This window comes from Lycium barbarum, chromosome 7 (assembly GCF_019175385.1).
Source record: "Lycium barbarum isolate Lr01 chromosome 7, ASM1917538v2, whole genome shotgun sequence".
Lineage (NCBI taxonomy): Eukaryota > Viridiplantae > Streptophyta > Magnoliopsida > Solanales > Solanaceae > Lycium > Lycium barbarum.
In genome coordinates this window covers 2,603,629-2,617,213 of record NC_083343.1, presented here as the reverse complement: position 1 = coordinate 2,617,213, position 13,585 = coordinate 2,603,629, and positions in this window count along the sequence as shown.

The following is a 13,585-nucleotide window of genomic DNA, read 5'->3' as shown; positions in this document are numbered from 1 at the left end:
TATATATTGTGATTATGATAAAGTACATATAAAATGTATAAAATCTGATCAAAATATGTATAGATTATGATAAAGTATATATGTATAATAAGTTTTCTGATTGATACAAACCAAATTCTATTCACATTTCATACACATATCAGTTTTCAACATTTTTAAGACTAATTGATATCGAATTTGTTCGCATTTCATACATATTGTGCCATATATATCTAAAAAATGACATATAGCAGACTACATACACATTTCATACATATATTAGTTTTCAACATTTTTTAAAACTACAGTTTATATAATTTATACAGATTTTCAAAACACAATGATCATATATATCTCAAAACAATACAAATCAATTTTTATATACAATTAATACACAAGTTAGTAATCACAAATACTTTGTAATATTGGTTTGAAAATTTATACTAGGAGAGAAGATGAATTTTAGGTATGAAAATGGTGTCTATCATAGAGGGAGAGAGAGAGAAATATTTTTAAGAAGAAGAAGAAGTTGAATAGTAACTATTCTAGAATTAAGTCCACATTTAAAATCAGATTTTCTTCCTTAAAAAAAAGCCTAAAATCGTAGGTATCCCATTAAGCCCAAATCTGATATACTTTGTAATTTTGTTGGTATATTTTGTAAATAAGAAAAAGTATCCTTATGTTTGTAATACAGAGTCTTAAACAGGTATTATTAGGTCATTTTCCCCAAAAAATAAGGGCAAACTACATAAATGACAAACATTTGGGCTTTAAACAAGTCACATAGCAAATGTTTCAATATTTACATTTTGTAGCAACAACCCAGCTACCAACGCTTGTATACGTTTTCTTTCACTGTATTCATTTTTTATTTTCGCTGTATTCATGAATACAACAAATATTTTTCCCCTGTTTTTTTCATTGTATTCATGAAAAGGACTATCTGTATTCATAAATTGGCTTGTTGTATTCATAAGTACAACGAGTAAAAAATGAATACATAAAAATATATGTACACCAAAAATTAACAAACACCATATTTTTCGTATGTATAAAACAAATACAGGTGTATATAACATAGATACACCAAAAATATTAAAAAAAACAGGCGAAAAACACTGTATACAACATATGTACACCAAAAAAAAAATGAATACACTCAAAATATTGAATACAAAAAATAAAATTGATTGTATGCATTTGTATACAGGCGTTAATTCACTCTATTCATTTGTATACAAAAAGATTTTTTTTGAAAAACGCAAAAGATATTATATACAGTGTATGTATACACCATATGTATACACAGATCTGAAAAGAAAACTTTCAAAAAATACGTATACAGTGTATGTATACACAGATCTGGAAAAAAAACTTCCGGTCAAAAATTCCGATCAGATCTGTGTACACCTTCTTCTCCTTCACCTTCTTTTCTTCGTCATCATCACCGTCACCTTCAGATCTAAAAAATTCCGATCGGAGACGGGAGAACAACGGCGCAACAGAGGTGGTGGTTGGCGACGTGTGGTTGTTGTGCCTTCTCCAGCGTCAATCTATTTCGCCGGAGCTCCGCTTGCTTTCCTTTCTGGCTATGCAGCCATGGCGTCGTCAATATTCTCTTTAGCTCTGTTCAAATAGAGCAAATCGATTTCGCCAGAGCTTCGGCAGTGGTGGTCGGCGATGGAACAGTGGGGAAGAGGGGAGAGAGAGATGGAAGGGTTGGGTTGGAAGTGAATAGTGTGATGGGTATTTTACTTTGTGTGTATATATATATATAGTTATTAAATGTCATTAATATACAAATGTTTGCTATGAGAAGTAATTAAGTTAACTATAGCTACTAAATGTCAGTACCCACTATATGTTTGTTATGTTATGTAGTTATCCCAAAAAATAATGGTTACTATAATGGAGTTCGCTTGATGGGATTAGTTAAGAAATAATGTTATGCCCTTACATTAGTTATAACTTTTGGTATGTGAGGGTAAGCGTTTGATCCTAATAAGTAATATCAGAGCTAATATCATGGGTTTGATGCCTAGGAATGACATGCTGCATGTGCAAGGTGTTGCGAGGGGTACTTTTGAGTAACACCAATATCCTGCTAAGGCGAGGCCTGGGCTGGGATTGCCCAAGTCGAAATCATGACAAGCATAACACTTGCTTGATGGACTTGAATTAAGAAATATAATTGCGTCCTTACAACCAGCTATAGCTTTTGGCATGATTGAATCACATCGAGTTTATTTGTGCAAGCTTATCTTATATTTCTTGTAAAAGTCTATTTGTACACTTGCATTAGTGGACTCTTAGTCGCATCACATTGTAATACTTCGTAAATCCGGGCTAGCGGTGAACATGTTAAATGAGAGTTAACGTGACATTTTAGCCATATAAAGTCCCATCGGGATGAGTTTGGGTGGAAATAGTTGTTTCGGAATCAAGACGAATAGCGAGGTGCATAAGATTAGATAGAATTGGCTAAGTTTTCGATAGGTCTATTTTCCAGCCTCAGTTTGTGAAAATCCGTTGGGAATTTGAGAGAACTTAAAGCATGAAATTTGAAGTCCTTTGAAATACCTTTCCAACGATATATGGTGAAGCTCAAACAGAGCTCTGTACAAAAAGTTATGCACGTTTTACCGAAGCACGCTCGGCAGTCCCCAAACCGAGCTGGGAGCTCGCTGAGGGATTGCCAAAGCGAGGAGTGAGCTAGCTTTGGAGATCGCTTAGCGAGCCAAGGGATACTTCATCCCATTCCTATAAAAGCGACCCTTAGACGATTTTATGTCATTTTTGACGTTCCAACTTCGTTCTAAAGTCCTAAGCATCCTTTTTTCTCCTCTCCTCATCCTCAAACGTCAAGGTAAGATCACTCTAAAAATTCCTAAGCAATTCTAACATTAATTCATGATTAGTAACATGATTCTTCAACCAAAACATAGGATTTTCAAGGTAAATCTTTCTCAAGCGATTCAAAGTTACGTTTTGGAGTTCTTCGTCAGAGATGCAGTTTAGTTCGTTAGATTGGAGCGATTACAGGAATGTAGGGCTTCTATCCACGTATGGGAACATCATTGTTCTTCCCCACGCCACGTTTAGTCCATGAAAACAAGACTTCTCCTAAGATTTAGAAAATTATGTCTCAGTTCATGATAAAACCCTAGATACATGTCAATATTTATATGTTATTATGCTCAATCATGTTTCCATTAATTGTATTCATGAATATCATTTCGGTTACCATGAATCTGTCTGTAATCCACGAATACTCATGTTTTGAATTCCATGGGTTCTCAATTACAAGTCATGAACCAATATTACTCTACTCCATGAACCTTACATCTTTTCATGCTTTATACAAGTTATATATCTATATACATGTAATATTATACTTACAAGTCATGTTTACAAGTCATGTTTACAAGCCATGTTTACAAGTCATGCTTACAAGTCATGTCATAAAAAATACCATGGGCTCAGATGCCACCTATATTCATGTTCATGTTTTGGGAGTAGCATAGGTTTACCGACTAGGTGCAGACCACCTAAAACTACGTATGCTAACGTAGGGTAAGGATCGCTTTGCCCAGTTAGGACGATACCTTCAGACTATTGATTGGATCATTTCATGTCATGTTCATGTCTCATACCCCGGCAAGGTATGGGATTGCTCTCCCGGTCGAGCCAGGTACCAGACTCCATGTACTCATGTGGTGATTTCATGTTGTCGATTATACTATATATATATAGTCTTTACGAACGTGCTATTGCACGCTATTCCCTGTCAACCATGAGAAAAATGTTAGGTTAAGTTATTTGTAATCAGAATCATTTTCTTATGAGGTAGATAAATATTATTAGTTCATACCAATAATAATCCTTTAAAATGATTTTTTTGAATTTGATGAAGTCTTTTGAGGTACAACTTTTACTACTTTTCATCTATTTTTTGTGCAATTTATTATGTTGCGATTTTTTGTCTGCTTTTGTAGTGTGGTGCAGTTATTTTAAGGTACTATTTGTACTACTTTTTATCTATTCTTAGTTTGTGACACAATTTTTGGTGTTGCAGTTTCTTTTTTTAAACTTTTTTCAATTACTTTTTTTCAACGTAATAAAATATATATTCAACCTTTGTTAAAAATAAACAGAAAAAATTGTTTAGTGTTATTGTGTATAGGTGAGAATTTTATGGTATTAGAACTTTGAATTCCATCATAAATTTTTAAAAACTATATTATTAGTTGACTTTAAAAAAAATTATTAGTTGTATTAGAAGTCCGTCAAAATTCCAACGTAATACCTCAGAAACAATGTTGTATTTATAATTATACAAGAATTTTTATTGCATATATTCTAAATATGTTTAATTTAATTATAAAATAGAAATTAAAACGTGGAAAAGTTACCATTTATAAATACTTATCTGAGTTATCTAGTCTACCTGAATCAGAATAAAATAAGGACTGGATATAATATTAATTTTGAGGTATTTGTAAAATTAAAATAAATAAATCATATTCATATTATAAAGAGCATTGTAAAATACAAAGTATAGTATACCGAAAGCTTAATGTCCCTGTATACCCATATCTCTGACGGATGATGTTAAAAGTGGTGCTATTTTACTAAATCTACGTTATTTATATTCTCCAACATATCTTTGTCAATATCAAAAAATATACTCCATCTGTTTCAATTTATGTGAACTCATTTGATTGAGCACAACATTTAAGAAAGAGAGAAAACTTTTGAAACTTGTGATTCAAAATAAGCATTGAAAATTTGTGTCACTGTAAATCATTCATAAAGTGAATTTGTTTCCAAATTAAGAAAGAAGTCATTCATTTTGACACAGACTAAAAAGGAAATAGGTTCAAACAAATTGAAACAGAGAGAGTATCTTTTTAAGATATTGATTAATCTTTTCCAAGAAAACATCAAGCATCATTGTTTCCACACTTGGATTTCCACTCTATAGTTGTATTCTATTGAAGTTGTGATTAGTGGCATTTATTCTTCAACTTTATCCTATACGTGCTAAACCACAAATTTATTTCAACATGGAATTATATAGGTAAAATTGTAGTTGATTTGAAACACTTATTAGAAAAGTAGTATAATTCTATCCAACGAAAGTCATATATTTGAAAGAACAAATTAGGTTATAAAAGGTATTAAAGTCGGTCAATATTTTAAGGTTATTTTGGTCAATCAATATTTATATTCATGTTTTTAAAATAATATAAATATTCATGTCAGATGCTATTCATTCATGTTCAGCTTCCAGTTTCAGTTTCGTATTACTTAATGTATCCATGTTATTGATTTGGGTTGCCCATTCCCCGAGCACCCCACTTACTATTCTTTCATTCAGTTACTTTACATATAAGTACAATTCTAGTGTACTTACGTCCCTTTGCCCAGGGCATGCATTTCATGATGCAGACATTGATTTACATGACGACGGATCTGCTCGATAGGATTCTCGTATCAATTATTGGTGAGTCCCACTTCATTCGGGGTGTTATCTTTATTCCATGTTTATGTCAGGTTATGCAATAGAGGTATGCCGGGGGCCTTGTCCTGGTAAACAGTTTAACATTCAGACTCATGTTCAGATGTTTCATAGACTAGTCTAGCATGTCATGTCAGATATTCAGTTGCGTTTAGCCTTGCTGGTTACAGCATCACGTTTTTCATACTATTTCCGCACTTATGTTTAAAACATTATTTTCAGACTTATGATTACTTAATCTCATGCTTATTCAGACTTTCATGACTCATCTCATATTCCGCATTAGTACATGTACCATGTTGATTCAGCAAGCCATGTGATTCGTTCAGTCACATGCAGTAAGGCACCGAGTGCCGTGTTACGCCCAGGCCATGATTCGGGGCGTGCCACACATAATGTTAACTTTTATCATTCAGAGTTTCTACTCCAATTTTTTAGTTACGTTTAATCATCTAGTACCTGGAATTTATTTATTTAACTAATTATAAGATGATCCTTCAAGAAGCTTAAACCTATATTAAATGAAGAGATACCAACCATCACACAACTTCCCTCGGTGGTCTCCTCCAAATTGATACATATTTGTACCCCCTAAAACAAGCTAATAGTGTTGTTTTCTCCTTCCTAGTATTTCTATACCAAGACCAAACTCCTTCATAAACTTGCAATTCAGCCCAAAATTTTGGAATCATACAAAATCATAGACAGGAAATTTATTCTCTTTTCCTTTTTTTGTACGATTCAACTATTGATGAAAACCTTTGTTCCATTAATAGGCATATTTAGTGATACAAAGATTAGACAAAAAATTCTCCCAAATATGTGCTCATGTTTTAAACGTGTATAATATGTAGAATCCTCATCAGTTTTTCAAAGAATTGTCTTTTCTTGTGCCAATTTGAAGAATACAACTGGCACAGTATGAAAAAGTCTGCTCAACTTTATATAAGTAACTACGAAAGTCATAAAATTATATTTTGTAATTTAAAAGTCACTCAACTTTATTTAATTAGAGCAAAAGTTTATTACTGGTCCGAAAAAGAAGAAGACATTTTCAATGATACCGAAAAAGAAGAAGACATTTTCAATGATACTCAAAGATAAGTGACTTCTAGATTACAAAAAATCGGTTAATAACTTTTTGTAATTTTTTTTTTATTACATAGGGGAAATGGGGAAAGGAATTACAATGTAGGGATTCGAAACCTCACCAACATGGTGAAAGTTCAGTTAGTCAATCAACTGAGCTATTAAGATCCCTACAAAAGAAGTGTTGGTGGCGAGTTTCGAACATGCAACCTATTGCATGAAAAGGGTTATGTAATATTTTAAGTAAAGTTGTGTGACTTTTTTATTGCAAAAATTTAGTTCAGTAATTTTTTTGTACGAAAAAAGTAAAATTGAGCTATCATCTGTAACATTTTCTTTTCTTTTTCCATTTTGTCATTCTTTTTGTGTGATCAATCGCTAGATTACAACATTATACATGATCACGATTCACGATCACATGCTTACTTTAAAATTATTATTTTTTTCCGCTTAATATCCAGTACATGTCCCGATTAATTTGTATATGCAGAGTGTAAGATCCATTAAAGTGGGGAATCTGTCCTACCAGGATATTTTTCGTTTCCAGAACTTGAACGAAACTTATGATTGACGGTAACAATATGCAGATTTTTTGTTCATTCGGAAGATAATAAATATTAGTTTTCGATTTGTTATTTTCTTAATGTAAATAAATCTTTGATAAGATTGCTCACCTTGGAGAATGAAGAATAATTGTGGATGAATATTGCATGCTGATCCAATAACAATTGGGAGGCATATAATATTGACTTATGATTCAGAATATAATTCCAAAAGAATTTGTCTGAAAAGGAAAAATTCAAAAGAAATTTTCGATCATCGTATCTAAATAAAAATTTGTTAGGAATGAAATAAGGAGGGAAAACTATCAATTGCAAACCTTGAACGACGATAAATAAGATGACAAAGAAAAGGATACTAAAAAGACATAATATTTTAATAGGGTTTGGTCAATTGACCTACACATGAAAAACTAATATAAAAAAACATAAAACCTATTGAGAGAATTATCTCTCCCTAAACAAGACTCTTTAATACATTGTGTATGTTATTGTGTTCTAGTTATGGGAAGGAGGCCTTCAATTTATAGATGTCCAAAACTTTTCCTTTAAGACAAGAAATAGTCAATATGAAAGAGAATTATATTTTCCTTTCAGGAAAAAGTAAAAGCAATTATGGTAATATTCCGAATTTCCTTCAAGAGAAAAGTAAAACTCAAATTTGGTACGAAAAGGACAAAAAACCCTACAAAATTATCTTGTATGCAATCTACAAGAACGAATATGTCTCCGGCCCTCTAAGAATTCTCGTGCAATTAAGGCTAAAAAAGTGAATGAAATAATGAAAATAAATTTAAGAAAAAAGAAAATATGTCGGATCCAGAATTTTGACTTTATGTGTTCGTACTTGGAAGTTTACTATGATTATTTAGTGTACTGAATTCAAAATATATAGTTTGTACTTAATTAATGAAATATTTTTAAATAGAAGACTAAAATAACAAAGTCCATCAAAAAATGTTAATACTAAAGTAATTTGCGGTTAGAGTTATAGGACTTCCACTCTAAGGGCTCGTTTGGTATGATTGATAAGCAAAAATAGTCCTGGGATAAAAATTTAGTGCCGCCTTATCCCACGTTTGGTTGGAATAAAAACTCGGGATAACTAATTCCGGGATTAAAGTATTTTTTTATCCCACATTGAGGGTGGAATAACAATCCCGGAAAAACTAATCCCGGCATTAGTTATCCCGGGATAGCTTGTTTTCTAACCAAACGAGCCCTAAAAGTCATGGAATAACACCTCATAGAGTGACAAAATATAACATAACGAACACCACATGGATCGATTGTCACACCCCTTTTCCCATTTTTGTGATAAGGTCTGTTATCAAACTTTGTCATTTTGTAATGAGGTGGTGTAATCCCATTTATTCCCCTTTTCTTTTTGTCATTTTTTTTATTCTAAAAGGATGAAAATATTAATTGAATAGTTAATTCTAGACTAAAAAATACTACATCGGATAACTAAATTTAAATTAAAAGAAAAAATCTATTTTTGGCAAATTTTCTTTTTCTTTAAAAATGAACTAAAACATTTAAATCGAAGAAAGGCAACACCTATTTTTGTGATTTTCGATTTTTCAAACAAAACCTACTAAACAAAATGTCCAAACCATATTTAAAGGAAAATTTAGATACTAGAAGGAGAAAATACCCCGGGGAGGGTAAAAAATTACGTGTCTACAGCTGCCCCTATTTGATTGGGAACACGAAGAGTTTTCAAACAAACAAGTAGACAAAGAGACTAGTTTGACCCTACCGTTGTTCTAAAAGGAAGGGAAACAAAGAAGATGATGCAACCGAGCCCTAGTTTTGGGCATCCTACATATCCCGGGTTATAAGGGAATCAGGTCACGTGTAGTTCAAAAGTAAGAAGGGAGATGAAACATATTGAGGTGAATAGTCGAGCGAGGTCCTGTCGAGACTCCGGTCCGCGGTCCTATTATTACATCAAATGAAAGACAAAAGTGAAAGAAAATACAAGCATAGGATCTTAGCTATGGAGCTTCTCTTGAATCTTGACCCGAATCTTTATGTTTTCCCAAGTGTGAGATAAACACTTCGATCTCGAATTGAACTTGAAAGTAAACTCCATGCTTCAGGCGGGGTCCTAATCTTGAAATTGAAAAGCAGTTGAATGTTGACCCTATTGTTCAGGCGGGCTCCTGCTATTTCTAACTGAAAGTACACCCTATCCTTCAGGCGGGCTCCTGAACTTGAAATTGAAAGATGTCCCTATTATCCAGGGGGGTTCCTGAACTTGAAATTGAAAGATGGCCCTATTCTGCGGGCGGGTTCTTGATCATCCCATTCTTCAGGCGGGTCCTGACTTGCTCCCATTCTTCAGGCGGGTCCTAACTTTCTTACAATTCTTCAGGCGGGTCCTGACTTGCTTCCCATTCTTCAGGCGGGTCCTAACTTTCTTACAATTCTTCAGGCGGGTCCTGACTTGCTTCTCATTCTTCAGGCGGGTCCTGACTTGTTTCCCATTCTTCAAGCGGGTCCTGACTTGCTCCCATTATTCAGGCGGGTCCTGACTTACTTTCCATTCTTCAGGCGGGTCCTGACTTGCTCCCATTCTTCAGGAAGGTCCTGACTTGCTTCCCATTCTTCAGGCGGGTCCTGACTTGCTTTCCATTCTTCAAACGGGTCCTGACTTGCTTCCCATTCTTCAGGCGGGTCCTGACTTGCTTCCCATTCTTCAGGCGGGTCCTGACTTGCTTCCCATTCTTCAGGCGGGTCCTGACTTCTTCCCATTCTACAGGCGGGTCCTGACTTTCTTCCCATTCTTCAGGCGGGTCCTGACTTGCTTCCCATTTTTCAGGCGGGTCCTGACTTTCTTCCCATTCCTCAGGCGGGTCCTGACTTGCTTCCCATTCCTCAGGCGGGTCCTGACTTGCTTCTCATTCTTCAGGCGGGTCCTGACTTGCTTCCCATTCTTCAAGCGGGTCCTGACTTGCTTTCCATTATTCAGGCGGGTCCTGACTTGCTTCCCATTCTTCAGGCGGGTCCTGACTTCTTCCCATTCTTCAGGCGGGTCCTGACTTTCCTCCTATTCTTCAGGCGGGTCCTGACTTTCCTCCCATTCTTCAGGCGGGTCCTGACTTGGTTCCCATTTTTCAGGCGGGTCCTGACTTGTTCCCATTCTTCAGGCGGGTCCTGACTTGTTTCTCATTCTTCAGGCGGGTCCTGACTTGTTCCCATTCTTCAGGCGGGTCCTGACTTTCTTCTCATTCTTCAGGCGGGTCCTGACTTGCTTCTCATTTTTCAGGCGGGTCCTGACTTGCTTCCCATTCTTCAGGTGGGTCCTGACTTGTTCCCATTCTTCAGGCGGGTCCTGCACATCCAAGACAAACAACACGAACAAAATTTTCTGCCCCAGTTTGTACTAGGAAAATTTTTGTGAGTGTTAGCAGAATCATAAACTCTTTGTAAGATAATTCAATGATGTAAGTAAAATCAAACGCTCTAACTAGGAAGTGCCTCTCCTAAAAGAAAAACCTGAAAGACCTAAACTGAGAAGTGAGTCTCTTAGGGGTTAAAATCGAAAGACTCTGACTAGGAAGTGCGTCTCCTAGGCGTAAAGGTTCAAATTAGGAAGTGCGTCTCCTAATAGCAAAATGTGAAAGACCCAGGCTAGGAAGTGCGTCTTCTAGGGGTTACATTATAAATAATTTAAAAATTGATTAATTTTTGTTGCTTACAAACCTATGTTGTGCCATCGCCTTTGGTGTTGGCAATTTGAGGAAATGCGCCCTTCGAATATTCGGGCTCTGAAGCCTCTGATTTGAAGATAGCACCCATTCTTGTTTCAAACAAAGAAAATTTGTGAGTTTAAAAGCATGGTGGTTGGTTTGTGGCTTGGCTGTGAAAGCAACTGCTTTTGCACTCATCTTGTTTGACTCCGCTTTTAGACAGTTATCGCATCTCGTTGACCCACGGTATTACTAACTCAAACATTGTTGCCAAAATGTCTCAGAAGTAACTTCAACACCAAACCATACATCTCTTGTTTCATAATGTCCGTTAACTCAAACTTTATTGAACCTTGTATTTCACTGAATCCAGAACCTATTAACGATCGACAGCTGGTTGAGTACCTTACGCCGACTGAATTATCTTACCATCATGTGCTAGCCAAGATGTTTTGCTTCGCAATTGGGAAAACTGGTAGCAAGTTTTGTGATCCTTTCTTACTTATCTCGCAACAGAATGACTCAAAAGAAAAAGCATGAAATCGAAATGATGAAAGAAAAATAAAAGATAAAGATGAAAAGAGGTCAACAAAGGATGTCCCCTCCAAGAAAGAAAAGAACGGGGAAAACTTATCTGAATGTTGTAGCCAGCTCCAATGATATGACATGCATTTTGGCTTAATCAGTCTGATTTGTCCATCCTAATTATTCATAAACTCTTACTAACCCTTTGACTTCGAAACCGAATGTCTACACCCAACAACTGCGTCAAAACCTAGACTTTCATACAACTAGTGGCGCCCGAAGGTTTTTTACCAACAAGTCTCACTCATTTTCAATTCTCTCAGCTCACATTGCCTTACGATGCCCGTGAGGGTTTTCACCAATAAGACTCTCTCATTTTCAATTCTCTCAACTCACCATTGCCTTACGGTGCCCATGAGGGTTTTCACCAATACGACTATCTCATTTTCATTTTTTTCTTCCATTTCCCTTATGCTGATGCCACAAGTGATGCCAATGATGCAAACGCCTTATACTCATGGCTTGCTCAGCCTTGACATTCTTAATGATTGATGTGAAGGTCTTTTATTTGATTGTAATGTGGCTTTTTGTCACGACCCAACCCCGTGGGCCGCGACCAGTGCCCTAGCTGGGCACCTATACGTACCCGATACCCAAATTAGCATATTATCAGAATAATAATATAGTAATAACATTAGTGGATGCTACAGAATTTAGCAGAAGAGCAGACTTGGCACACAGAAGCCGATAAGGCTATCATAAAACAAAACATCCCAAACATATGTACAGAACCCACACAGATGTATCCACATACCTCTACAGAACATATCATAATCATAAGACGGGACAGGGCCCCGTCATACCTAGAACAACGTACATATCCAGATAGCAGTGACAGACTGTACCAAAAGATGGGCTCTGAGGAAGGGAGCGCCCCAAAATAGCAGAAATGGGATCCTAAACGTGTGGATCAGCAAACCTGTCGTCTGTACCTGCGCGGCATGAAAACGCAGCCCCCGAAGAAAGGGGGTCAGTACGAAATATGTACTGAATATGTAAAGCGGAATCACAGAAGTCAAATCATAATGGTTACAGAAAATGAGTACAGAATCCAGAGTGTCAAATGCATATTTCCAAAACAGACAGAATGCGTACAGAAACATATGTCATATCATATCATATCATATCCGGTACCTGCCACGGGACTCGGCAGACAGAATGTGGCCACCCTCCCGACGCTGGTGCCACTATACAGAGGAATCAGAAAAAGGGGCGTGGCCCCGTATCATATAATGTCATATCAAAATGGCCATAACAGATCAGATCAGAATAGGCGGACATGGCACATCATACTCCACAGACCCATGTACGCGTATACCTGCCCCCTCACATCGGGACGCGGCGAACAATGCAGAGAATTACGCTTGACAACATATCCTGGCCCGGGCTCAGTGTGGGAAACATTGGGACATCCACGAATGGAGTAGTGAGAGACTAATGCAATTTAAAAATATCATAAATGGTTTCAAAGACTCGATGAAGCGTATCAAAGCCAAACAAATCCAATGGAGTCGGACGAAATCAGAATTAATACAATTCGGATATCATAATAATTTACAGAAATATAACCTTCCTGAAGTCATTCCGAGTGTCAAAATAATTTATAAGATTTAATAGAATATTTAAAATAATATTCTTTAAGCGATTAGTAGGGTAATCAAAACATTTCTTTCAAAAATCGCTTAGAAAGTAAGCTTTAGCATATTAGGGGCAAAACCGGAAATAGTGGGCCCGCCTTGGGACAAACAAGACGGCGGGCTCAAATTGTGCCCTCTAAGCATATAGTATCACCTAAAAAGGTTATACAGACATTCTATGACTTTCTGAATCATTTAGAGCAAAATTGCATAATTTCAAAAAAAGCGTATCAAAATGGTTCAATTCTACTGAAGGAAAAACTGAAATTTTGTCTTGCGGATTCCGAGGGCCAAGAGGTCCTTCGAGGCCCGGATCCGACCCTAACACACTAGGGGCATGCCAAGGGAAGAATTGGGTTTGCTTTACATACCTTTCACGCTCCTTAAGCCTTTCCAAACTCACTTCCCGTTTCGTCAAAAAACTGCAATTGGTCAAGTTTACCAATTGTAAGCTATGAATACCAAAGTTCCAACTTAATGCATATTTGGCTACCGAAATTTCGGCAGCACTTC